Here is a 26,650-nt window from a genome sequence, read left to right as displayed (position 1 = left end):
CAACAGATGAAATTAGTCACAACTATCAGCCTTTAATGCTCTGCTTGTTATTACTACATTTAAAATGGTGGTTTGTCTCTTTACACAACATTCATTTACCCAAATATCTTTGTTCGTCACCTTTGTTCTCGTTGCTAACACCTCAGAGACACCCTGAGAAAACAAATGTGACTAATCAAGCAGCAAATACAAAGATATTTGCTTAGCTTTTCACTGAATATAATCAAATAATTACAATTATAACCTTAACTGTGCATCATTGATGAGACTTTTATAGCATTTAATCAAAATCACAAAGTTAAAACTGTTTCTATCCAATCGTAAAAGATCGATTAGTGAAATGTATGATGATGAGTGAATGTGATGAATGTTAAAACAGGTTTAAATAGTTGCTACGTTACATAACGTAAATCAACATTTAACTAGTTGAATGCTGCTGTTTTATCTGTAATCTGCCCATAATCTACTAAAACCTTTAATTAAACTGTATGAATTGATAATACTGCAATAGTTTACACTTTAATTTGTAGTTACTAGTGCCAACTATGGTATTTTATTCATATAATCAATCAATACTTTATTTATAAAGAGCTTTTCATACAAAACAATGCAGCTCAAAGACACACTAGTTAAAATAAAGACAAGTTTCAGGTCAAGATATGAGATAAGATGAGATAGATTTAAGAGTGAATACGTTTTCTTGGAAATGCATTAAAATTTGTCCAGACAAAGTAAATATGAAAAAAACATAAAGAGCAGTAAAGCTAAAAACAAAATAAAATCAAGAATCATAAAACTTAATTATTACTAAGTATAGTTTTCACAATACAAGAAGAATTTGTTTTGGTGGTTGGTGCAAAAACCACAATAGTAGTAGTAATAATAATAATAATAATAATAATAATAATAATAATAATAATAATAAATGTAGAGAAAAAAGATAGATAACGAGGAAAAAATGATAAGAGGAAATAATGCAAAAATAAAACTTAAATTGACCTAAAGACACAGATCACAGTTTTAGTCTTTAGTAAATGATGCTGATAGTATATATTTTTTAATGTACATGATGTCAAAAGCCAAAAACAGGAAACTTTAAGGTTTGCAAAAGTGTTAAGAAACACCTGCAATAAATGAATAATGGGATTATGAATCCTGAATATTATGATCATTAAACCTCCGATACACACACACACACACACACACACACACACACACACACACACACACACACACACACACACACACACACACACACACACACACACACACACACACACCAAATAGAACAATGTGGTTAGAATTAAAACCAGCTTTAAGCTCAGCTGAAATAAACGTATACATTTTAGACAATTAAAGCATAAACATTAATCTACAGAAAAGTCTCATAAAGTCAGATTCAAGACGACTTTTGTCTGAATTTAAACAACCAGGACGAGCAGATGTGAAGTCAAGAAAAGAGCATTTTTTATCTTCCAGAAAAAAACATGATTCAAAAAATGTATTTTTTGGATTGATACGATAAATGCGCTGTGAAATATCACGATATATATATCGCCTAATAACTGTTTTCTCACACTTTTAGTTGCAACATGTTGTAGTGATTAAATGTGGAACAGCTGAAACATGTGAACGTCCTGATGATGATATCTGCACCACAGAAAAGGACAGTAGTAGATTATGATGATGCAGCTCAGTGGAACACGAGACGTCTCAGGATTTCAGTGAAGACGAGAAGAACAAAGTCCAGACTTCAGTGGGTTTGAACACTGCCACCCACCCTCTGCACAAACACAGATCCACTGAGAGAAGAGGTCCACATTGGACACTAGAGGAGTACGTACATGTTTCTAATTTTAGATGACCAATAGAGAAATCATTTTGATCATTTTTCACTGTGATAGGTCAGATATGAGCTGATATTTTACAGATGGTTGCATGTTTAAATCATCAGGATGGTTTTGGGATCTTTATTATGAAAAATTACCTTTATTTCAAAAGCATTTCTGCTGATGTTTAGTTTATATAAAAAAGGAAGGAATGACAATAATAGTCAGGGATTTTCTGTTTCTGTTTCTTTTTTCTGATGATTTTAATTCTACCAAACATGAAAAATAGGATCACAGCCAATTACTGTTATTGATTTTATATCTATATGCTTCAGATTATTTAAGGAAGATGGAAGGGTTACGCTGAAATCACAAGAAATTACGTGGCAAGAATGTCCGTTAGCTACACTGCTAGACAATCAATCAACTTCCTGTTTTACAGGAAGTGGAAATGCGTGATATGGTCTCAAAACATGAAAATGTCACTTTAGTCTGTGTTATATAATGTTTCCATTTCATTACAGCTGTGATTATTTAACATGAGATTGAGAGAAATTTGACATATTTGTTGGTTTGACTTTCAGTGGAAAAATGTTTTTATAATGTTTTATATGTGTGCATGCAAGGTTTTACCAAGTCATATTGGGGCCTGATTAAAAACATCTAATTAATAAAAACGTGATTATGTAGTATGGTGGTTTAAATAAAATTATGAGCAAAATATTTGATATATTTTTTTGTTTAACTTGGTAAATATTCATTCTCCTGTTTTCTGGGGTAAAACAGTCACTTTACATAGAAATCATTTTCTTCATTTTTCACTGCCTGAATATCAATCAGCATCTACACAGGCTGTGCATTTACATCAGGGACCAAATATAAAGTCGTTTGATTTTAACAGGTCACACAATTTAAACGGGAAAACAAGCAACTTTCAACAATGATGTCCCCAAGTTTACACTTTCATGTATAAATGATACATAAACAATATCCAGGCAATAAGTGACAGATATTAGTCTCTTAAAAATTATTTTGATTTTGTGACCAATTTTTATTTAATTTGGGGTTAATTATGTGAAATAATTTGACTTCTTTGAACAATATTGTTGAGTGTGAGTTTATTTAGAATGGCTGAGATATAAAGATAGTGACGATGCTTTAGTGTTCACGTTAATACCTGGTTTCTCACTTGTCTGCGTTGCCTCTGCCCTGTGACTAATGATTCTATTTAACTTTGAATATTGCTTTTCTTTTTGTAATGTTTTTGTAAATTTCTTCCTTACTTTGTTTTTATCGCTGTTACTTTTAACCATTTTAAAAGCCAAATGTGGACACATGTAATAACACATTCAAACAAAACATCTGGGTTACCAACGTAGTTGTGATGTCAATATTAAATAAAGCAAAAAAAGAAGCAAAAAAATATCTACAGCTGAATTATTGGGTAATTTACATAATAATTCATGTTTTTCTGTCTTTTTGTACTTTCTCCTGCGGGCCGAATTGGATGGCCTAAAGGACCGGATTTGGCCCCCAGGCCTTAAGTTTGACACAGGGTTGACGAGATCATAACAACATTACTCAGTTTTAGTTCTTTATGCCAGACTTATTGGATTGGCCCAGTGGTGTGTGAGATATTTGACAGCCTGCACTGATATTATGATATTATGGGCTATAAACAGTCATTTGGAATGGGAAAACTACCAGAAATCATAATTGCTTCCAATGCTGTCACTTAGGAAAGTCCCAGAACAGAGCAGAGCAGCAGACAAACAAGTGGTTTACCAGAAGCTTCCCTACGGGAATAGAACATGGGTATGCAGGGGGGGCACACATTTTTGTTATTCTATATATACATACAGTATGTTTACCATTTAAAAACACTACAGCAAACAGCAGATAAAGTCTATAAAAGTATGAAAAAATATATATGTTTTTAGTGAGTGGGTGGGTCCACAACCTCGGTACCAAACGGATATTTATTTATTTATTTGGTCTTAACCAGTGTTTGTTCTTATCTACCTATAAAAGCAAGAAAGTTCTGTGTGTGTGTGTTTGTGGAGTGAATATCTGTCGTATGTGTTCGACCTGAAACTTTGTCAACAGCTTCCAAATATCGTTATTTTGGAGTAACTTTGTGTTGCAAAGTTTATTTTCATGTTTGTTTGACCGTTCGCTGTTTAGACCGGAGTTATTAACGAGCAATGGGGTGTTTGAAGCGAACGGCAAAAAATGCACATTTCTCTGCAGATGCGGCATTATAAACGTTTTCACCATGTGCTATATAAACAAATGTACATGCAGAAGGCACACAGAGCCGTTTAGAGAGAGTTACACACACACACACACACACGGTATTTATAATAAAAATATACTAAAAATAAAACAGAAAACTAAACAATATTTATACAAAAAGAAATGCCCACATTTATAAATATGACTTATTTTTGGTGTAAATCTTTTGCTGTCTTCTTTCATGTTTGTCAAACTTAATTTTTGGACCATTTTTTTGTAAATTCAACTTAATTTTGTTGCATTAGGTTAACTTCATTATACTGATTTTTTACCAACGTTAAGTTCACAAAACCTAAAAAGAAATGATTGGAAAATGTTGCGTTAAATCTGAGCAACACTTTTTACAGTGTAAACAGAAGAGTTTATTAGCCTTTGTTGTTTTATTGTGTTGCTCATTAAATGCTAAAGGTACGAGAAAAATGTGAGCAACTTCAAATATTGTGTAGTTTCATCAAATTAGTGAATTTAGATTTGTTGAGAGATCTAAAAGTGAATTATTTGTATTTGTGTTTTTACTTCCTCCTGGAGGACCAAATGAGACGTTCTAAAGGCCACATTCTGCTCATTGTTTTTTTCTTCAATATATTTTTTCACTGCACACATACACGATACAAACAAAACACATTATTGTGCCCACTGATTTCTGATTTGATCTACCTCTCTGGAACAAATGATTTGAGAGTGAAACAGCCTCAGAATGAAAGAGAAATCATCTTTTTCTTTTGTTCGTTCAACCTGAGAACGGAGGAGGAGGAGGAGGAGGAGGAGGAGGAGGAGGAGGAGGAGGAGGAGGAGGAGGAGGAGGGCCAGACTTGGCATTTCCATGATTTTCTTTCAGATATGACATTTACATATGTTCTCTTCAATTTCAATCAAGTGAAATATTTTCTGTTGTTAGCCAAAAAAGACAGGAATGAACCAGTTTTTAACATTTCTTAATTAGCGTTTGTTTCCAGTTAGCGTCGCTATTCTAAACTTGTAATTTTTGGCTTGTGAAATTTAAAAAAAATATATATATATCTCTTTGGCATTCACTTACTATCATTGGAGTAATAAATAACTTCTTCACAGCTTGGCAGCGCTGCGACGATTCTTGCTCAAGAGGTGATGACATTTTTCTCATCATTAGCATTCTGCATGCTTTCCTTTTCCACACTCGTGTGCTTTTTGTTTCTCTCAACAGATCAAAGTAAACAGATGAAAGCAGGAAGTTGAAACGTGACACAGCAAAGGTCCTGAAAGGTGTTTACATTAGAAAAACATGATTTCATGCTTCTGCAGCTGTAGCTGTAATACATTATGTTCCAGAAGGTTTGATTATTAGACAAAAACAAGCCAGAGGACGAGGAATCACTGGTTAGGAGCAAAATAAAACATTTTCTTTTATCAGATAAAGAAAATGTGTTGTTGCCATAGATCAATAAAGTGAATAATTTGCTCAAAATGATCTTCTATGAAACTCCACATCCCACAATGCAATGTGTAAACTTTCACAACCATGTCAATAAGAGTATTTACAGTAGAGATCAAAACACGTTTTTGAGCAACAATTTTTTTCACTTCTGTTATTGATCTATTATTGATCTATGAGGCGTATACTATGTCTATCTGATAAAAAAAAATATCTTCTCCAGCAGCTTTGATATCTCCAAACAAAGTAAAAGAATCAGCAAACATTCACCATTCAAACACTCCTTAAGTTGTGTGTGGAGGTTAGGCACACCTGAGTGGAGACAAAATGATTACCTACACATTCTCTCTCTAGACTTACACACTGCAAAACAGGGCGTGTTGTAAATGATCCCACAGACACCAGAGTAAGAACTAAATTAATTCTGAAAGTTAAGAAAAACCATTAATTAATCAATAAAATCAAGATTTAATTGATTTAAAAAAGGAGTCCAACACTCCACAAAGCAGGTTTTTTTTCTTTTTTTTCTTGAGAGCAGAAATTGAAAATAATTCTATGAGGAGATTTTGCCTTGGTTGATGTTTAAGGATTTCCAGTTCACTAATATTGTTTTTTTCTTTTTGTTATGGTGAGTGCCACAAGGATGGATTGTGATTGGTTTACTGGAAGATCAAGCATCATCAGGTCTCCTATCAGACATAGATTTGGTCCAAAATGGAGAACAGTTTTTCAGTAATTACAGACCAAAACTGCTGTACTGGGGAACAAAACCATAAGAATCAGCTGTGAGCAGATGAAGCCCTTTTTATACATTTTCTATTGGTAATGTGGGTTCTGTGGAGAACCTCGTTTGAATTAGCTGAAGGTTTGTGTTTTTTGTCATCTTAAAAGTATTACAACAAATTTCTGTCCAGAAATTGGTGTTCGTGGTGATTGAGAGTTCAGCCTCTCATTCAGCGATTGGTAAGTGATTAGAGTTAGTGTTTAAGAGTGCTCTGTATATTTTTGAGAGTTTTTCTGATTTTGTCCATATTTTGTAAAAAGTCAGCTCCAAACAGGACAGTTGGATTTTTCTCGTGTTGTGACGTCATAAGGCGGAAACTCCTCCTCCTGACAATCCTGGCTCCTTCTACCCTATACGAATGTGAGCTCCTCCCTTTCAGACTACCTCACAGCTAAAACAAACACTGTAGTTTAATATCTCTGCATTTAATGAATGTTTGAAGCAGTTGAATGACTCCGCTGCTGCTGCTGTGATAAACACACACCCTGAAACAGACTGACTCACAATAACAATAGCCTCTTAAATATGTTATACTGTAATGTACAGTTTTTGGCTGAAAACAACAACAGCAGTGTGTGGATATTAAAATAAAATCACTTTGGTGATCACTGATCTCCCTCTCTGGGGCATAAAGTCTGCATCTATAGACACGCCCACTCATGAATATGCATAAGTAGGCTCCAAAACAGCCTGTCATTAAAGCCTGTCATTAAAGTGACTTTTCAGAGGCTAAAACTCACAGTGTGCCACAAAATATAGTCAGTGAAAAATAAACACAAAATACACCAGAACCAGATGGTGACACTAGTGAGAACTTTCTTCAGCCTTTAAGTGACATTTAAAGTCTCTCCCCACCCCCAACCTTTTTTTAATTTTGTACACGCTCAATATAGTATAGATGAAAAATATTATGATAATTACTATTTATTTTATTTTTACAAATCCTCACTGTTACAGACTTCTTAATCTTTTTAAACTTTAGTCCGTCCACATTCTCTCATCCACTAATACTGCAGTCCCTATTTAGAGGAAATGATCTATGCTAATTTTGTTTCTATTTTTCCTGCCAAAGATAATTACCAATCCTAAACCCTGCTGTTGTAGTTGGCATAATTACCCAAAAAAGTCAAACAAACACATGGCATATGAAAGCTTAGCTCTTCAGTACTCATTAATAATCATAGGTCTGTGCAGTACTAGTACACACTAATTATTATTTACCTTTTCTACAGCTCATTATTATTATTACCTCAGCTTCTCCTGCTGTCATTGATTATTTGGTCATGTTGACATTTCTTTTGTGAATATTTTTAAATATAGATTATATATTGTGTCAACCAGGGTTGGGGTCAATTACATTTTTCAATTACGATTACGTCTTCAATTATCCATGTTCAATTATAACTCAATTATGATTACAGTGACTGGCATTTTTTCCAATTAGTTAAAATTACAATGACTATTTTCTGCCTGAAATTGAATTACAATTATGTTCTCAATTACTAAAGTTCAAATGTAATTAAGCCTGAAATAAATAACCCCATAATACATTTTCATGCCTTATGAAAAATGCCTCAGAAAAAAGATCTAAATTATTTCCATTTTTTTTTTTTGCCTTGAATCCAAATGTTTTATTTTTCTCATTTTTCATGCCTTACTGGATTTTCACCCCAGTTTTAGTGTGCTCATCATATTTAACTAGTTAAGTTCTTATGATAGCCAATTACAAATGAACTATGATTACGGCAGCAATGCAATTACATAATTACAATTACAATTGACCGCAACTATGTTTGAACTAGCTACAGCTAGTAGTGCTATCCCTTCCATTTATAATAATATGTTTCAAATAAGTCACTTATAAGTTGTTTTGTAAGTCCGTCTTCATCATGTTGTTATTTTTTACTAGACTTTACTCTTTACAGTTTAAATATTATACATTAACATTCTACCACAGTGTGGTTTAATACACAGCAGAATCATAATTAACACCCTTTTAATAGTCCTCACTAATCACAATTTACTGTCACTATTGAAGCCAGCTATAATCATTAAAAACATTAACCATCATAACTGCATCCAAACCAGCTGTTTGATTTTTGTCAATGTAAATATTCAGTAGATGCTTTGATATCAATGCTAACACTGTATTCAATGAACACAAACGTCCAACTACACGCGTGAGGCACGATTTTGACCGAAAGGCGTTTGGTGTGAACGTACCATTACACTACATGTAGTGTTCACCTATGAACACATATGCAGACATGGTAATAAAAATAACAATAATTATTTAAAAAATAAATTCTAGGGAGAAATATTGATTTTTAATATTGTCACAAAAATCGTGAATCAATAATGTTTCCATACCTTTATTCTTCAGCGCATAGTTTATTTTCTCCTAATGTGTCTTTAATCTAATCTTTGTTCTTAACCTCTTAATTTATTCTAAGGGTGCGTTTACACCGTAGAACCATAGAGCGCTTAAAACGTGTTTGCTCTGATAGTCCACCTTGTTTGGGCGGTGTGAACACTACAATAAGGTCTAAAGAGGTTACAACAGGTGAACTTTAGAGTAAAGTCTAGAGTGATTAGGTTCACTGAGAACACAACCATGCTCAGAGTATATAACAAAGTATATACTATAGTATATATACCGTCTACTATATACTATAGTATATATACTGTCTACTATATACTATAGTATATATACTGTCTACTATATACTATAGAATATATACTGTCTACTATATACTATAGTATATATACTGTCTACTATATACTATAGTATATATACTGCCTACTTTATACTATAGTATATATACTGTCTACTATATACTATAGTATATATACTGTCTACTATATACTATAGTATATATACTGTCTACTATATACTATAGTATATATACTGTCTACTATATACTATAGTATATATACTGTCTACTATATACTATAGTAATATAATACTGTCCTACTATATACTATAGTATATATACTGCCTACTTAATACTATAGTATATATACTGTCTACTATATACTATAGTATATATACTGTCTACTATATACTATAGTATATATACTGTCTACTATATACTATAGTATATATACTGTCTACTATATACTATAGTATATATACTGTCTACTATATACTATAGTATATATACTGTCTACTATATACTATAGTATATATACTGCCTACTATATACTATAGTATGTACTGTCTACTATATACTATAGTATGTACTGTCTACTATATACTATAGCATATATACTTTCTACTATAGACTATAGTATATATGTCTACTTTCCTAGCATATATACTATAGCTATATATATACTGTCTACTATAGACTATAGTATATACTGTCTACTATAGACTATAGTATGTACTGTCTACTATATACTATAGTATGTACTGTCTACTATAGACTATAGTATGTACTGTCTACTATAGACTATAGTATGTACTGTCTACTATATACTATAGTATGTACTGTCTACTATATACTATAGTATGTACTGTCTACTATAGACTATAGTATGTACTGTCTACTATATACTATAGTATGTACTGTCTACTATAGACTATAGTATGTACTGTCTACTATAGACTATAGTATATACTGTCTACTATAGACTATAGTATGTACTGTCTACTATATACTATAGCATATATACTTTCTACTATATACTATAGTATGTATACTGTCTGAAGTATATTTCCAAGTTTCCCAAAATGCATCTGGAACCTCCAGCGTTAAAAACCTTGTTCATACTGAGGCTAAATATCTCTGTTGATTCTCCACCTTTATTTTGAAAATTCTGAAAACATTTGAAGTGAGAAAGTGACCAAGTAGAATATCAACATGTGCTCATTTGATCCATAAAACTCACATAGACATATTTCATTCACACATTTCACACATTTTCAGAGACATTCCATTGGTCTACTGACTACACTTCCTGTTCACTTCAAAATAAGAGCCCGATTTACAAAAGCGTTAAAATTAATGGAAAACAAGAAGAGATGCTTTTATTTTGAAAAGGGGATGTTTAATTATTAGCTTGAAGCTGGTCTCAGGACCATTTTACATTCAGCCCCTAATGCATTATGGGACGTTGAGTATGCTCCCTCTAGTGGTTAGCTCATACAACTGCACCAGAGGCTGTTTGATGCGGATCAGAAGTCACGCTCTGAAAGCAAACCAAGTTAGTAAAATGATCAGATGTTCTCTGCCCGTTTGAACCCAGTCTGGGACTAAACGTGTGTGAAAGCACCGTAAGAAAACGTGTAAAACACAAGAACAATGGGACAAAGAAAGTGTATCTGAAGGTTAGAGTCCTGCACAGAATATGAATGCATTACTTTTTGTTTCAGAAGTAAATTATATTTTTCCTCATGTCTGTCAACCCTATAGTCGTGACTTAGTTATTGATTTTTCTACATCATGCCACTGGAGAGAGAAGGTTGTGGAGAACATTTAAAATCTCTCAGCGATGCAGCAGTTTATAGTTATTAATATAGTAGTTTATTATTATTATTATAGTTGTGATTATTATTATAGTTGTTAGTGTTGCTCCATTTATTCAGAGTTTTAAGCCATAAATATTGACTGCTTTACTGGCTTTAAAGCTTTTCAGTAACATGTAAATAAACTTGCTGTATAAAAACAAAGATCATCTCTGACGCTGCTTCACTGACACAATAAAAGATGGAGATGATGTTTATTTGAACTACATCACATTCAATCCTGAATAAATGCATCATTTTCAGACTGAACTCACAACATTTCTGTTTCATTTCAAAGGGTTACAATCACACCAAACTCACTTCTTTTTCTATTTCTCTGTACAGGCAGCAACTTTATTTATTTTTTACTGGAAACTATATTTGAGTTATAATTTGCATTTTATATCCTTGTGAATGTTATGGTTGATGTTAGACTCTGTTTAAAGCTGAGGAAGCAAAGCACAAAGCTATGATGTTATATGAGTGCAGAGGAGGTGTGTGTGTGTGTGTGTGTGTGTAGCTGCTTTTCTCATTAGTGTTAACTTTCAGACTTCATTAAAATGTTAAGTTATTTCCCCTCTGGAAAGCAGTGCTCCATTTTTACCTTTCCTTCCACTGTGCATGAACCGTCACTATCTGGGTCAGTCCAGTCCTGGGCTATAGTGTATACATATATACATACAGTATATATATATATGTGTGTGTCTATACACTAGAAATGTCTCCACAGGTGAAGTTAAAACCTTTGACATCCCTTCAGCAGCGTGACAGAATGAATCAAATAATCACCACTCACACAAGGGTGTGATTATATATTAGCTTTGTATATTTTATCAACATTTTGAGGCCATTTCTGATTATTTTTACTCTTTTTCTGCAACTACACTAAACTACATATTTTTGCTCCTTTTAATGCATTTTTGCTACTTTACTTCCATTTCTGACACTAGTTAAACTAATTGTTCTGATATTGACATTTTGAACCCTTTTTACCACTTTCTCTGTTTTTGGCCACATTTTAATTTGCAACTTTTAACCAATTTCTGGGGTTTTTAAAATCCCATTTCACCACCTTTTCCACCCACATGTCTGTGTTCAACCACCTTCTGCTGCAGTGGGGGTCCCCGCTCTCTGGGACCTTTATTATGGGGGTCGCTATAGGGCTGAACAGGTTAAGAACCACTGTACTCGATAAAGTTTGTAGTTAGAAGTTGGAAAACAGGCAAACTTTAAGTATTGAGGAGGTCAGCTTGGAGGACACACACACACACACACACACACGTATCCTGCAGTGTCAGCGTTGCTGCAGGTAAATGCCTCCACCAATAGTGTAGCAGTGAGTGATCGTGTACGTTTGTAAGTTCTGAACGTTGTCTGTCCTACGTCTGTGTAATGAATTACTACAGATTAAATGGATTGATTATCAATAGGCTGATTAATAGAGGCTGATTCTCTGGCTCCATGCTGTGCTTTCTGAATTATAAGCTGACACTTATGAATTGGAAGTATTGATTACCAAATTGCAACACTGGGAGAAGTCAGTAGTTTATAGTTTACGACAGTGGTTGTAGAAGTTTCAAGCCCCTCCTCCACCCACCATCCCCCAAATGATCCAGACAAAAAACACATTTTCAAATGTATTGAACTAACATGGAACAAGTAACATTATATTTCATGATAAATCAAATATGAAATTAAAGTAATTACTTGTATAAAAAACAAATGTGAAAGTGCAGTAGTAATCAGTGCATGTATGAAATAAACTAACAGGGAACAAGTAAGATCATATTTCATGAAAAATCAAAAATTAAATCACCTGCATAAAAAACAAATAGAAACAAAAATACAGAAAATAATGAAACAAAATCAGCCAAAAAGCTTAAAAAAGCAAAAAAATTAAATATATTTACAGTCAGCTATTAAAAGTTTGTTTATTGTTCCACTCCATATGAATTACATGCTGACGTGAATCATTATTTTTGCACTTTAGTTCTATGTTACATTTAGTTCTCTGTCCATATCTAATACAGTCTAATTTAATGCTATTTTAATTTCTGCTACATTTTTACATTTGTCATTGTTACTTTCTTTGTAAATAGGCTTTTTGTTTAGTGTTATTAATAATCTTTATTGTCAATGAACAAAGGTTTTTAAGAAGATTGGCATGAAATTGAAATTTGCAACTTTATTTATGTATATTTATTTATTTTGTATTACACACAGTTATTATTCATCAGTGGCTTTACCGTCCTTATGTTGACATTGTTAATAATTAAAGTTTTTTTTTTTATTTTATTTTTAATAATAGTTTGCTTCTTAGTCTTGAATCTAATTTTGGGTATTATAAAAGTTTGTGTTTATATACAGTATTTATCCTGTGTTTTTCAATATTCTTATTTCACATATACACCAGATATTGACCAATATTATATATTGGTTTTTAAAGCCCCCAAATATTGGTATCAGCCTCAAAAATCCCATATCGGCCAGACTCTATTACAGATACAAAAGCTTTATCATGTGAGCAGTATTTATTTACTCTCATTGGTCGATACTCCAATAGTTCACAATATTATAACAAATCCAAGAGCAACAAAAAAAATACAGTGATAAAAATCAGTGCAGTACAGCAGTATGACAATACAATCTTTTAATTCCCTTTGTGTGTTCTTGCAGATAGCTGAAAAGTTTCCATTATAACAGGGAAACTAAATAGTTTTGTTATTCTTCTTACAGGCAAACAAATGTAAATCAATACAAGCATCTTTGACCTGGCTTTTAATAGCTCCTCCTACTTTTTCACAACAACGTTAGCCTTCTGGCTAAATCTGGTACATTTTCTATCTGGATATTAATGTACACTGTCCCTGTTAAATAACACCATAAATAAATAAGAATTGAACGAAACCATTTTTTTATTCAGAGTTTTTTTATTCACATTTGTTGTTGATGGAGTTTTTTCCTCCGTACACACTCGGACATTAGAGGTGTAGGTGTTGTCTGTACAATACTGACTATTTAGGTGTAATAGACATAATTGTCGAGAAGTGTATAATATTTGTAGTAGATTAAACTTTGAATCTGACAGATTACCAATGTCCTGTGGGGTTCCTCAGGGATCTGTTCTTGGACCTCTTCTGTTTAGCCTTTATATGCTTCCTTTAGGACACATTTTACACAACTGTAAGGTTGATTATCAGAGCTACGCAGATGACACACAACTATATCTATCACTGAACCCAGATGACTATGGTCCCATTGAGGTGTTGTGTGACTGCTTAGAAAAAGTAAACTGATGGATGAGTGAAAACTTCCTTCAACTAAACCATGACAAGATGGAGGTGATTGTCTTTGGTAACAAGGAAAAGAGGACTGCTGTCAGCAAGTATCTGAGTCTGGATCTTTAGAAGATAAAGACCAAGTCAAAAACCTTGGTGTTCTGATTGACTCAGATCTGACATTCAGCATCAGATCAAATCTATCACAAAAACATCTTCTACCACCTAAAGAACATCTCCAGAGTGAAAGGTTTAATGACTCAGAAAGATCAGGAGAAACTGGTCCATGCTTTTATTCTGAGTCAATCAGAACTCCAAGGTTTAAGTTCTTGGTCTTTAGCTTTTAAAGATGGAGACTGAAGATACTCGCTGACAGCAGTTCTCTTTTCCTTCTTACCAAGAACACCTTCCTCTTGAGACCATAGTCATCTGGGTCCACTCATTGATATAGACTAGCATTGATATAGATTAGCATTGATATAGATTAGCATTAATATAGATTAGCATTAATATAGATCAGCATTGATATAGATTAGCATTGATATAGATTAACAATGATATAGATTAGCATTGATATAGATTAGCATTGATATAGATTAACATTGATATAGATTAGCATTGATATAGATTAGCATTAATATAGATCAGCATTGATATAGATTAACATTGATATAGATTAGCATTAATATAGATTAACATTGATATAGATTAACATTGATATAGATTAGCATTGATATAGATTAGCATTAATATAGATCAGCATTGATATAGATTAACATTGATATAGATTAACATTGATATAGATTAGCATTGATATAGATTAACATTGATATAGATTAACAATGATATAGATTAACATTGATATAGATTAACAATGATATAGATTAACATTGATATAGATTAACAATGATATAGATTAACATTGATATAGATTAACAATGATATAGATTAACAATGATATAGATTAGCATCGATATAGATTAACATTGATATAGTTTAACAACTCTGTGTGTTTTTGGTAAAGATTTAACATCACAGTGACTACTGTGAATAAAACACATTAAAAACAACAGTAACACTTCTTGTTATAAGTTTTATACATAAAGGCTGACATTATTATGAAATGACACCTGTCATTAGCATTAACAAGGTGTCATGAAGGATGCCATTAAGTGTTGTTCATCACCCTGACTCCACTAGATCCCTCCACCTAACGCAAAAAATGCCAACATAGCTCCAAAAGTGTCATAATTTAGTGAACGATAATTAATGATAGCCTTCATGACACCTTAATAATGCTAATGACAACGTAATGTCAGCCTTATGTACAAACAACCACTACAAACACACATTCACAAATTTATGACATCGCTATGAGACCCATTAAAAAAAGAGAAATGTTAAAAACATTATTTTAATGACGTGTTTACAGGAGATGGTTGAGTTGAACATTAAGGTGGGAGGGGGTGATTTAGGGAAACAGGAAATGACAAACAGACAGAGTGAAGTTATGGATAAATCCATAAAGGCTTTATTTTGGAGTCCAACTGAAAGTCAGGACAAAGTAACTAAATGATCCGTGGGACATAAAGCACCTTAATATAAACAATGGGCTAGAAAAAAATAACAAAACAACAAAGCTGAGCTCGACTAAAGCAGCCGTGACTAATGCTCAACCCCCGTAGGACAATAACACACCAACCAACCCAACAAACACCTGAGGAGAAACTACCCAAACATTTAAAAACCAAAAACAAACCATGGGGGGGGGGGGGGTTATGGATTTATTTTGCTTTCTGTTCATATGAATAACTTATATTGGCCTGAATTTCAAAAGTCAACATTCAGGGTTGAGAATGTGAGCGATGTATGTTACTGTATTTGTTTGCTTTTGTAATGGTTATAGGAAATGTTTGTCCTATGATAACAGCTTTAGCAGACTGTGCACATGCATTATTATTATTATTATTATTATTATTATTATTATTATTATTATTATTTCTATAGTTTTTATCATTTCTGGTCATCTCCCTCCTGGTGTGACTGTGACCCATCTTTGTATTTATAGTTTTTGTTCTAATCAAGATCATTTCCATCATTATTATTGATGATCATTTTTAACAAAAAATAAACATTATAAATCCCCATATTTTTAATACTTTCATTTGTTAATTTCCACTCTCTCTCTCTCTCTCTCTCTCTCTCTCTCTCATGTACCCCCTGTAGTGCCATTGCGTACCCCCATTTGAAAAACACTTAGTAAAATGATGACAGACCAAATGCAGGCTATCGTTAGCTTGCGCAGTAACAACAGAACTAATGTTTATTAATTAAACGTTTCCAGTGTGTGCGTTTCACTTTAAAGCTGCTGACACAAAAAAGATGTAAAAGGTTTAAAATGCTGTTGGTAAGGTTTTCTGCATTGCATTGTGGGATGTGAAGTCCTTTAGACTGATGTGTTTTTACTTAATAGTTACTGTGATCATCAAACATCTTTCATTTTTTAAGCAAACGATCTTCAATTTATTGATCAATGAGGCAAACACGTCTTTATCTAATAAGTTTCCAGTTGCTTTTGTAAAGTATTTTTTTTTCTTTAGACCAAAAAAAATTTCGTTTTTTTCTTCAGTTTTCTTCATTTAAATAATATTTATTATAAAACAATTAGCATTAAGCACCATAAGTGTTGACACTTATTACACATTAATATGCATTACCATCTACAGTAATTGGGTACACATATTTATTTCTCTGTATTACACATTTAAATCTTTTTTCCATGTTGGTTTAAAAATGAAACACATAAAGCCGTTTCCTCTTTGATGTGCACGCTCATGCACACGTGTACATTCACTGTTTGCCCCACAGGCAGCCATCGCTACCTGTGATGTGGAACATTAATGCTTATGTGTAACATCACATATAACGCTGATGCTACAAAGGCAGATGAAAACATCCATGTGTTTTTCTCTGCAGCAAAACACAGAAATATAAAAGCTTTATATGCTGAAGGTTAATGCCATAATGCTAAACTATACTATTACAGCTAATACTCCTGACAGTAATAAGAGGAAACACATATTAAACAGACTAATAGCTGAAAATGTGTTGCTGTGTTTTTGGTACATTTTATTACAGTGATTAGATTGAATGAGCCCAAGATGCCTAAATTAACATGACTGAGGGGTTTTAGTTACAATTCAATATGCAAAGGTTATATTTAAATACAAATGGAAAAGAATCTTTGTCCTTTATTCAGAATTAAAGGATAGATCCACATCTGAACATATGACATATTATCAACAAAGTGAAGGACACACATCAACACAGCAGGGCACAAATAAAGCCCTGGTGTGTTGATGTGTGTGTGTGTGTGTGTTCCAATAATCTCAACACAAGCACCTAAAAATGTCTCAAATGCAGAAATCTCAGGTGATCAAACGTGATCTAATGCTATGTCCAAGTAACTCAGAACTTTGTATTTTCTAACCTCCTACTTAAAAAAGTAACTCAGAACGGCGGTGAACCACGTTTCAAAAATTTGTGAATTTTTTAACGTTACTTTTGACCAGATTTACTGCAATATTTGTGAAATTTGCTGTCTTTTTTCTTGTAAAAATATAATGTCAATGTTAAATGCAAATGTAAAATTTAAATGTGACATTTTAATATAAATGTTAAATCCATCCATTTTCAGATCCGCTTTTTCCCGTTTTCCAGAGTCGTGGTGTATGAATGTTAAATCTAAATGTTACATTTAAATCTAAATGTTACATTTAAAGATGAATGTTACATTTAAATCTAAATGTTACATTTAAATCTAAATGTTACATTTAAAGATGAATGTTACATTTAAATCTAAATGTTACATTTAAATCTAAATGTTACATTTAAATCTAAATGTTACATTTAAATCTAAATGTTACATTTAAATCTAAATGTTACATTTAAAGATGAATGTTACATTTAAATCTAAATGTTACATTTAAATCTAAATGTTACATTTAAAGATGAATGTTACATTTAAATCTAAATGTTACATTTAAAGATGAATGTTACATTTAAATCTAAATGTTACATTTAAATCTAAATGTTACATTTAAATCTAAATGTTACATTTAAAGATGAATGTTACATTTAAGTCTGAACTCCATATTATTATTATTATTTTTTTTTAAACGTCCAAGGCGACAGTGGGAATGGATATGTGAATGTTTAGGCACTGGCAATGCAATCAAATTTAGAATTCTTTAACCAATATTTTTCTTAGTTCAGATTTCTTTGTAAAACAATGATTAAATCTGTGTCTGGACTGAAAATGAAAAGAGTTATAAATAAGTTATTTAAAAAAAAAGCACAGACGAGCTTCAGTTGATATGAAATACATACAGAAGTTTATCCAAACTATGTAGAATATTGAACCACAATTCTTTTGTATCATCTACAGTATAAATCTCCAAACTCTGAGCGTCGACTCATGAAAATGTTTTCAAGGTCAAAAATTTTGAACTTAGTTTGAAACACTCCATATTAGAGCTGCTCAATTAATCGAAATTCAAATATGATTTCGATTATTACACCCAACGATTACAAAAATAACACAATCGAGAAAAAACATAACATATGTTTCATTCACTAAATCAAACAAATCCACTATTTCTGACATCTACAAATAATAAAGCTTGGCACACACACGTTATTAATACTAACTTTGAGTTGTTTAATCCATGCACATGCAAGCTCCTCCCCTCTGCCCCGCCCCTCTCAAAGCTAACGCTAGCCTGCAGGCTAACACGAGGAAAGTTGTTGCTAATGGTCTGAAACACAGCAGGAGAAACACTTTGATGATGAAGATCTAGAACAAAGACACATCATGTGTTTTGTTTTGTGAACATACTTGATTTTAGTGCTTGAAGAATATATTTAATATATAATAAATGTTTGTTTTGTACAAAAAATAAATAACTTTTTGTTTGACAAATAATCGTTTGAATAATCGTGATTTCAATTATGACTAAAATAATCGTGGTATTTTCTATTTATAAGAACATTAATATGTATTTCTATGTTCAGTTTACAGTGTTTCCTGAGTAAAGACTCTAAGCAGATCTTCTGAATCAGTTTTCCTTAAAAAAAATTATGTTGTATAAAGCTTATGAATTCATTCAAAATTGTGATTGCGATTCTTATATGAATCAATCTTTTCCCCACCCCTAGTTTATTTGCATCAGCATAAACTTCAATGATCTGTTTAGATGACGTTTGATTAAATGAAGCCACTTCATTATGTATGAGAACCAGAAGACAGATGTTAGGCAGAAGATTTGCAGTTTCAGGAACAAATACAACTTGTGAGTGGAGGACTTCTCACAGGGCTTGAAACTGTGACCAAATTGGTCGCATATGCGACTATTTTTTATGTGCGAGTGAAAATTTCATCTGGTCGCAGCGAGTGCATAGGATGACCTTATTTTGAAAATCCAAAAAGAGGAAATTTCCTTGTCCTCTGAGTCTTCCTGCTGTGAATCAGGGTCTGATATGGACGCTACACACTGCTGAGTCACCAAACACACATTGCTGAGTCACCAAACACACGCTGCTGAGTCACCAACACAGGGGAAAGACACGATCCATGCTGCGTTCATGGGCACTGGGACAAACACACACTGAGGACAGGCGTCCAGGCATGTGGAGCAACAGAGTGAATGGGGGGCGTGACGAGCGGAGGGGTCCCGACCCCTCCGCTCGTCACGCCCCCCATTCATGCCCCCCAGTCATGCTGAGCTCACCAAGCAGAGTGGGAGAGAGTACACGTGCAGCACATACGCGATTCCACACCAAAGAGGAGGAGCTCATCAGAACCATCATGGAGGGACCAGAACTGATGGACTATGATACCAGGACAGATGTTCAGCTGTGGTTCTCCCAGAGCAGGGGTCTGCAACCTGTGGTTCTGGGGCCTAATGTGGCCCTTTGACTGTTATACAATGGCTCCCTATAGCTTTAAAAAACTAAAGAAACTGGTAAGAAACTAAACCAACAAAAACACTATTTCTGGAAGAAAATACAGATTTTAATTGTGTGGGAACAGATTCATTTAACCACCAATGTACAGGTTAAATATGTATGTTTGATGTGTGGCAAGAAATGAGTAATTAGCATGTGTTGATCACATGATCATGTGTTGTTATTATTAGGGGCTCGTGGCATCGCATCGAGCCACTATTGTTCTTCCGTTCGCGTCTTATAATTATTCATCTTCCGCTAAAAGTTCGGCGCGTAACTAGTGCCAGAGTTTTGAGAAAACCCACGCAAAAGTTACATCAAAATGACTGATTTCAACCAGTCAAACCTTCTTCATCACTCTTCCTCTTCATCACCAATACTCCTTTAGTGTGGAGTTTGCAGGTTCTCAATTCACATTCAAAACTTAAATTGTTAATTACTAAGCCATTTTTCAACCAATTTCCACCATTCAAACTTTGACATGTTCAGCTGTTTGTTCACTTTCAGGTCATACTGGGATTTTGACACTTACTACTGTATAAACTGGACTTCTAACTGGTGGTACTGGTTTTTCAAGGTTTACTGGTTTTACTGTTTACTGGGCTAATGTTGATGGTAGTGTAATGCTAAGTCTAGGGCAGGGGTCTGCAACCTGCGGCTCTGGAGCCTCATGTGGCTCTTTGACTCTTTTGCAATGGCTCCCTATAGCTTTAAAAAAAACTATTGAAATAAAGAGTTGTTATTTTCCTACAGAGGCTATTATTGATTAATGACAAATAAAATCAAGATATAACAATTTGTTAACCTAAAATAAATCACATTGTGCAATGATTCAGCACATTCCTACTTCACCTCCTACAACATCTACAGACCATCAACTTTCCTCCACCTGTGACTAACCTTAAGTTTTAAATCCCTGGTAAGAAACTAAACCAACAAAAACACTATTTCTGGAAGAAAATACAGATTTTAATTGTGTGGGAACAGATTCATTTAACCACAAATGTACAGGTTAAATATGTATGTTTGATGTGTGGCAAGAAATGAGTAATTAGCATGTGTTGATCACATGATCATGTGTTATTATATTCATGTTACTTTTTGTAGCCCTTTAAATACATTAACTAAAAATAATCTTCTTTATATAACATTGTGTTCATGTAAACTGAGATGTGTAAGAATTTGAAGATGAAGATACTGTTTAGTTGTTATTTATTTCATTTTATTTTAATCTGTTTTTAAGTTGCCATTTACATGATTAATATAAATCAAATCATGAAATCAAACATTATTCTATGTCATTTTAACTGTATAGAATTTCATTCACTGTATTGTCTTCATTGAGAAGGTTTTTTTTCCGGCTCCAGGAGGACTTTAATCCAGGTGAGATGAGGCAAAATGGCTCCTTTGAGAGTAAAGGTTGCAGATCCCTGGTCTAGGGTAATACAAGGCTATTGCTAATGCTAGGCTATTGCTAATGCTAGGCTATTGCTAATACTAGGCGAATGCTAATGCTAGGTTAATACTAATGCTAGGACAATGCTAAGGCTAGCACAATACTAATGCTAGCATAATGCTAATGCTAGCACAATGCTAATGCTAACGCAATGCTAATGCTAGTGCAATGCTAATGCTAGTGCAATGCTAATGCTAGCACAATGCTAATGCTAGCGCTATGCTAATATTAGCATAATGCTAATGCTAGGGCAATGCTAATGCTAGCACAATGTTAATGCTAGCGCAATGCTAATGTTAGCGTAATGCTAATGCTAACGCAATGCTAATTCTAGCGTAATGCTAATGCTAGTGGAATGCTAACACAATGCCAATGCTAATGCAATGCTAATGCTAGCGTAATGCTAATGCTAGCACACTGCTAATGCTAACGCAATGCTAAACATAAAACTTAAAACTTTAACTGTTTGCCCAATTTTTAATGAATTTCCACCTTTCAAACCAGCAACCGCCCACGAGCCCCTCCCACGATTTCCGTGGAAATTGTCTAGTATTCATGTTACTTTTTATAGACTTTCATATACATTAACTATAAAAATGGTTGAGGTTAAATGGTTCCTTGTAGAGTAAAGGTTGCAGACCCCCAACTAGGGGAAGAGGGTTAGGAGACCCCATTAAACTCATATCTCAATATTTTTTCTCAAAATGGCAAATGGCATGAATATTGATATTTTTTTAACTCAATAAAGGCACTCTTAATTGGTCAATAAATAAATGACTTTTTTTTGTGAAATGTTGCTGAAATAAAAATATTCCTCCAGGCTTTTATTTGGAATAACTTCAATAAACCATTGGTGCTATTGTCACTGGTTGGTCAGATTCCCTGAGGCAGCCATGAAAAGCTTTAATTAACTCTAACCATTGGAGGGAAATACCAGCCTGACTTATCTTCTAAGGTGCTGAGAGCCTGGAGCTGAGAGCCCCAAGGTGCTTCTACCGTCTGGGTGAACCACCACCTGCAAGGCCGTACGCAGGGATCAGCAGGGACTCTATTAGAAGCAGAAGATGGCTGCTTGGGATGCACGCTCTCACTGCTGCCAGACCTCTGTGCTGATGAATTTGATTAATTAAGTTAAGGAAATATTACCAGAGGTCATAAAGCAATACGACTAAATGAAAATAAAGTGGTGTGTGAGAATGAATTCTGCTTAACCAGGATTTTAATTTGATTGTAGAGCTTTAAAGAAAAGCTTAAGCACTAGCTTCTTATCATCAGACGTGTCGTTTGGGTGCAGCTCTGCATGTGTGGCCCCACAAAGTCAGCGACTAACGTTTGACGGCTTCAGCGCATCAATAAACTGCAGCTTTTCCTCTGCTGAGCCGTGACTCGCTAACGGCTACGGAACTTCAAAGCCTTTAGTCTGTGATGAGATGCAAAAGAGAATGAGCTCAATATTCTTCTGAGAAATAATCTATTCAAGGTACACCACCACTGTTGGAGCAGAGGAAGTCTGAGGCTGACATGGCTCATTTTGAGACCAATAAAACAACTTGAATATGACTGCGAGGGTCATAAATTGAAGAAAAACAGGTTTTTTTAAACCTCCTATAGTTCCTTAAAGAATGTTTGTCTTTAATGGAGTATTTTTCTCATCTTTAAATCTAATTAACGTTATTACCCACGTTGTAATAAAATAAAGACCACTCTCACTGACTGAATGTTGAAAGGTGGAGAAAAAAAACTCTTTCTTTCACAAACGTCATCGTATTGACAGATTAATTTGGCATCAGTGATTCATAATCATAAGTGTGTTTGTGTGAATTTGAAGCATAAGGTCTTCATATAAACATTAGCTCTCGTCCTTCATAGAGCGCTAACATCAGTAGCAGACATGCTAATGTTTACATCCACAAATGTTGTGTGTAAATGTAAATGCCATTTTTTTCTAACTTAGGCCATAAAGCACCTGTGTCAAACTCATGGCCCGTGGGCCAAATCCGGCCGTTTGGAGCCTCCAATTTGGCCCAAAAGAGAAAAAAGAATAATAATAACAATAATAATACATTGATTTTACACAGCGTTTTTTTGGAACTCATAGTCGTTTTACAGGAGACAAATTGTCTAAATGAAACTCAACAGTATTTGCAGGTGCTCACAGTTTACTCTGAGCTTATATTGCCTGATTGCATATAATCATATTAATGTTAAACAACTCAAAATTCTTTAAAAATCCTTCAATTTTCCTCAAATGACAAAATATTTCCCCTAATTTAATAGAAATTAGTCACAAAATCTATCTGTCACTTATTGTTGGATATTGTCAGTTTTTTTAAATATTTTGTATTTTTGTATCCGTAGAAGTGTAAACTAGGGAACAATAATGTTAAAATTACTCTTTTTAATGCATAAAATCTGTGGCCCACGAGATGTCAAACTGCTCCTGAAATAAAAAGAGTTTAACACCCGTCATAGAGGATTAGCATTATGCACTGATATGTTATGTGGTTATTACGTCTGCCTCACTACAACAAGAACCTGGGTTCAAACCCCAGAATGAAAACTTTCCATGTGGAGTTTGCATGTTCTCTGTTCTAGGTTAATTAGAATATCTACATATTTGTGCTTAAATGACCTTTTTGTATTTAATATGATAGAATCTCTTATTTTACTTTGTGCTAGTGTGAAAAGCTTTTTTATCATCACCCTTGGAAACGCACAAAATCTAAATATCGCAATTAAAACTGATACTCATATATCATTAAAAAGTTTGTGGAGGTTTTTTAGACGTTTCAATATTAGAATGTATCGAAAAACACAATGGAAACACTTTTTCTGCAAATACACGTTACAGGACGTGACGTACTTGGTCACATGACCACTTCTCTTTAATAAAACGTTACGTGTGGTCAGAAGAGGAGATATTTCTTATTATTAGACATGAGTAAAATATTAGTGTCACATTAGACATGAAACAACAAAGGATTCAGGAGTTTTATGAGGAGGTTCTGAGCGTTCAAAACAACCTTTAATGGAAACATATTCAAAGCACAATTATACCTTGTCGATATTTTAGAAAAATCGTTTTAATTTTTAGCAAAAAACTGTAATGGAAACACCTAATGTAGCATTTCAAATTTAGCATTTTTTCATTGAGTTGTGTCAAATGGTGCTTTCAATGGTTTAGTAATTAATACCAGGTTCAGGACCAGGACCAGGTCCACATACAACATAGAACTGTTTAGGATTAATGTCGGCTGGTTTCACACATGATTTCTATCTGCAGTTGTTTCAGCTCGTGAAAAGCTGCTCAACTAGAGTTTGGTTTAGCGATGTCTAAAGAGTCTCCAGATAAACAGGTGACTGACTATCGACTGTGTTGCTGGTGCGAGGAGACATTAGAAAACTTACAATTAGAGACTTTACGAAAAAGAATTACACAGCTTTTATGAAGGCAGTGTTTAACAACCTAGCGTCGCTACCAACGGCACAAGACGTCAACACGCACATGTTGATCACAAGAAACACCAGTAGATCTCTGCTTCCTTTAGTCAGATATGTTCAAGTGTTTATCGTAATCTCCAAATTTTATTTTCATTTATTTATATCTAACATCTCACCAGTCATGTGACTTTATTCAGTGCTCCTATTGGCCAGTGAGCTGTTCTACAACATGGATCCATCCACCACATTGATCCTACAGCACCGATAACAAGAAGGATCAGAAATATCAACATTTTTTGATATGCATCACTCTGGATAGGGATGGAAATTGATAAGAATTTAGTGATTAAGATTCCATTATTGATACTGTTTATCGATTTGATTCCCTGACTGATTCCTTTAATTCTTTATTATATTATATTTGTCTCTCTCACTGGATAATAATAAATATAAAGCACTATATAAAATTGATGAATTATTGTTATTATTATTATTACAACATATGACACATTTAGTCTTTCAGAATATTTACAGTGCTCCTTTTGAACTTGAACAACTTGATCCAAAACTAATTCAGACATAAAACAAATAATTATTCTGTAAAAAATAACATATTAACTAAAAGTACAGCTGCACTTATTATTATGTATTTAAATGGTAAAGCTTTAGTTTAGCCTTTGTTTATATTTCTATAAATGGACATTCAGAGACGTGTGTATGTGTGTGTGTGTGTGTGTGTGTGTGTGTGTGTGTGTGTGTGAGACCTGGAGAAAGCCTCTGTAATTAAAACAGAAATAAAACCAGCAAATGACTGATTTATAGCATATCTGTGAATTTAAGTTGATGTTTTTACAGTAGAGTGTCCCCCCGCACAAATACACAAAATTAACCAAAAACAACAACAGGGAAGACGACTAAAAAGACACAAAAATAACAGAGAAATTTACACAATGGTAACAAAATATGCAATAAAGAGGTGAATCCATAAAAAGCAAAGGAAACTGTGGATTTTTAAACTACAGACACACTTTTATCACATTGAATTCAGTCAAGACACAAGTGTGTCACCACATATCGAAGAGTCAATTATTTAAAATAGTGTTTTGTATGTTGTATGAAAATAATTCCCAGTTTGAAAGCACGGTGGGAGGTTTTAAACCCTGGAACATCAGCACTTGATTTGGTTTGGAGCTGTTTGATTACATTCAAAAGAGACGAGTCATGTTTCTGCAGCTCACGACTAAGAAGACAGGAAATCATGCAATCAACACACACACACACACACACACACACGTCAACAAACGTTAACGTTTAGGGTTTCTTCAGCTTCAGGTTTGTTTTTAATTAGGTTTACTTTGTACTAACTTATTAACCAGAGTTGTGGTAAACGTGGGTTTGTTCAAGTTTACTTAATGTGACATTACACCTGTGCTTTTTGGATTTGGATTATTTATTTATTTATTTATTTTTACTATGGTCATTATTGCATTGTTGCAGTTATAAGATTTTTTTAAATTAATTTTTATTTTTATTTATTTTGAACCGTTTTTATAAAAAACAATTTTTTACTGACTATTGTTAATGTTACAGTTTTGATTTATTTTTGCTGTGACTATTGTTAATGTTATAGTTTTGATTAG

The 26,650-nt window shown here is 33.5% G+C and overlaps 1 protein-coding gene across 2 annotated transcripts in view; it reads left to right on the top strand.

The window, feature by feature from the left end:
* The window catches only part of clstn2a (calsyntenin 2a), a 188,436-nt gene that overhangs the window by 32,263 nt on the left and 129,523 nt on the right, over positions 1–26,650 (top strand). The gene's annotated exons all lie outside the window — the stretch shown is intronic.

This window comes from Gouania willdenowi, unplaced genomic scaffold (assembly GCF_900634775.1).
Source record: "Gouania willdenowi unplaced genomic scaffold, fGouWil2.1 scaffold_354_arrow_ctg1, whole genome shotgun sequence".
NCBI lineage: Eukaryota > Metazoa > Chordata > Actinopteri > Blenniiformes > Gobiesocidae > Gouania > Gouania willdenowi.
The sequence above is the reverse complement of the archived record's forward strand: the minus strand, read 5'-3'. Positions and strand labels throughout refer to the sequence as shown.